Raw genomic sequence first — 3,553 nt, 5'->3', positions numbered from 1 at the left:
TCGTCGATATCTCAATACCTAGTTCAATGTCGTTACCGGCAAGTCTCTTAACTCGTTCTGTAATGCATCATCCCGCAACTAACTCATTAGTCACATTGCTTGCAAGGCTTATGGTGATGTGCATTACCGAGAGGGCCCAGAGATACCTCTCCGACAATCGGAGTGACAAATCCTAATCTCGAAATACGCCAACCCAACAAGTACCTTCGGAGACACCTGTAGAGCACCTTTATAATCACCCGGTTATGTTGTGATGTTTGGTAGCACACAAAGTGTTCCTCCGGTAAACGGGAGTTGCATAATCTCATAGTCATAGGAACATGTATAAGTCATGAAGAAAGCAATAGCAACAAACTAAATGATCAAGTGCTAAGCTAACGGAATGGGTCAAGTTAATCACATCATTCTCCTAATGATGTGATCCCGTTAATAAAATGATAACTCATGTCTATGGTTAGGAAACTTAACCATCTTTGATTAACGAGCTAGTCAAGTAGAGGCATACTAGTGACACTGATGTTTGTCTATTTATTCACACATGTATTATGTTTCTGGTTAATACAATTCTAGCATGAATAATAAACATTTATCATGAAATAAGGAAATAAATAATAACTTTATTATTGCCTCTAGGGCATATTTCCTTCAGTCTCCCACTTGCACTAGAGTCAATAATCTAGTTCACATCGCCATGTGATTTAATACCAATAGTTCACATCACCATGTGATTAACACCCATAGTTCACATCGACATGTGACCAACACCCAAAGGGTTTACTAGAGTCAATAATCTAGTTCACATCTATATGTGATTAACACCCAACGAGTACTAAGGTGTGATCATGTTTTGCTTGTGAGAGAAGTTTAGTCAACGGGTCTGCCACATTCAGATCTGTAAGTATTTTGCAAATTTCTATGTCAACAATGCTCTGCACGGAGCTACTCTAGCTAATTGCTCCCACTTTCAATATGTATCCAGATTGAGATTTAGAGTCATCTGGATCAGTGTCAAAATTTGCATCGACGTAACCCTTTACGACGAACCCTTTTTTTGTCACCTCCATAATCGAGAAACATATCCTTATTCCACTAAGGATAATTTTGACCGTTGCCCAGTGATCTACTCCTAGATCACTACTGTACTCCCTTGCCAAAAAAATAGTGTAGGGTATACAATAGATCTGGTACACAACATGGCATACTTTATAGAACCTATGGCTAAGGCATAGGGAATGACTTTCATTCTCTTTCTATCTTCTGCCGTGGTCGGGCTTTGAGTCTTACTCAATTTCACACCTTGGAACACAGGCATGAACTCTTTCTTTGACTGTTCCATTTTGAACTACTTCAAAATCTTGTCAAGGTATGTACTCATTGAAAAAACTTATCAAGCGTCTTGATCTATCTCTATAGATCTTGATGCTCAATATGTAAGCAGCTTCACCGAGGTCTTTCTTCGAAAAACTCCTTTCAAACACTCATTTATGCTTTGCAGAATAATTCTACATTTTTTCTGATCAACAATATGTCATTTACATATACTTATCAGAAATGTTGTAGTGCTCCCACTCACTTTCTTGTAAATACAGGCTTCACCGCAAGTCTGTATAAAACTATATGCTTTGATCAACTTATCAAAGCGTATATTCCAACTCCGAGATGCTTGCACCAGTCCATAGATGGATCGCTGGAGCTTGCATATTTTGTTAGCACCTTTAGGATTGACAAAACCTTCTGGTTGCATCATATACAACTCTTTCTTTAATAAATCCTTTAAGGAATGCAGTTTTGCTTATCCATTTGCCAGATTACATAAAATGCGGCAATTTGCTAACATGATTCGGACAGACTTAAGCATCGCTACGGGTGAGAAAATCTCATCATTGTCAACACCTTGAACTTTGTCAAAAACCTTTTTCGACAAGTATAGCTTTGTAGATAGTAACACTACTATCAGCGTCCGTCTTCCTCTTGAAGATCCATTTATTTTATATGGTTTGTCGATCATTGGGCAAGTCAACCAAAGTCCATACTCTGTTCTCATACATGGATCCCATCTCAGATTTCATGGCCTCAAGCCATTTCGCGGAATCTGGGCTCATCATCGCTTCCTCATAGTTTGTAGGTTCGTCATGGTCAAGTAATATGACCTCCAGAAGAGGATTACCGTACCACTCTGGTGCGGATCTCACTCTGGTTTACCTACGAGGTTCGGTAGTAACTTGATCTGAAGTTACATGATCATCATCATTAGCTTCCTCACTAATTGGTGTAGTAGTCACAGGAACAGATTTCTGTGATGAACTACTTTCCAATAAGGGGGCAGGTACAGTTACCTCATCAAGTTCTACTTTCCTCCCACTCACTTCTTTCGAGAGAAACTCCTTCTTTAGAAAGGATCCACTTTTAGCAACAAAGAACTTGCCTTTGGATCTGTGATAGAAGGTGTACCCAATAGTTTCCTTTGGGTATTCTATGAAGACACATTTCTCCGATTTGGGTTAGAGCTTATCAGGTTGAAACTTTTTCACATAAGCATCGCAACCCCAAACTTTAAGAAACGACAGCTTAGGTTTCTAGCCAAACCACAGTTCATATGGTGTCGTCTCAACGGATTTAGATGGTGCCCTATTTAACGTGAATGCAACTGTCTCTAATGCATAACCACAAAACGATAGTGGTAAATCGGTAAGAGACATCATAGATTGCACTATATCCAATAATAGTATGGTTATGACGTTCGGACACACCATTATGTTGTGGTATTCCAGGTGGCACGATTTTATGAAACTATTCCACATTGTTTTAATTGAAGACCAAACTCGTAACTCAAATATTTGCCTCTGCGATCAAATCGTAGAAACTTTATTTTCTTGTCACGATGATTTTCCACTTCACTCTGAAGTTCTTTGAACTTTTCAAATGTTTGAGACTTATGTTTCATCAAGTAGATATACCCATATCTGCTCAAATCATCTGTGAAGGTCAGAAAATAACGATACCTGCCGCGAGCCTCAATGCTCATCGGACTGCATACATCAGTATGTATTATTTCCAATAAGTCAGTTGCTCGCTCCATTGTTCTGGAGAACGGAGTCTTAGTCATCTTGCCCATGAGGCATGGTTCGCAAGCATCAAAAATGATTCATAATCAAGTGATTCCAAAAGCCCATAAGCATGGAGTTTCTTCATGCGCTTTACACCAATATGACCTAAATGGCAGTGCCACAAATAAGTTGCACTATCATTATTAACTTTGCATCTTTTGGCTTCAATATTATGAATATGTGTATTACTACGATAGAGATCCAATGAACCATTTTCATTGGGTGTATGACCATAGAAGGTTTTATTCATGTAAACAGAACAACAATTATTCTCTAACTTAAATGAATAACCATTTTGCAATAAACATGACCAAATCATATTCATGCTCAACGCAAACACCAAATAACATTTATTTAGGTTTAACACTAATCCCGAAAGTATAGGGAGTGTGCGATGATGATCACATCAATCTTGGAACCACTTCCAACACACATCGTCACTTCAC

Source organism: Triticum urartu, chromosome 4A (genome assembly GCF_056163025.1).
Source record: "Triticum urartu cultivar PI428250 chromosome 4A, HENAU_Tu73, whole genome shotgun sequence".
NCBI lineage: Eukaryota > Viridiplantae > Streptophyta > Magnoliopsida > Poales > Poaceae > Triticum > Triticum urartu.
The sequence above is the reverse complement of the archived record's forward strand: the minus strand, read 5'-3'. Positions refer to the sequence as shown.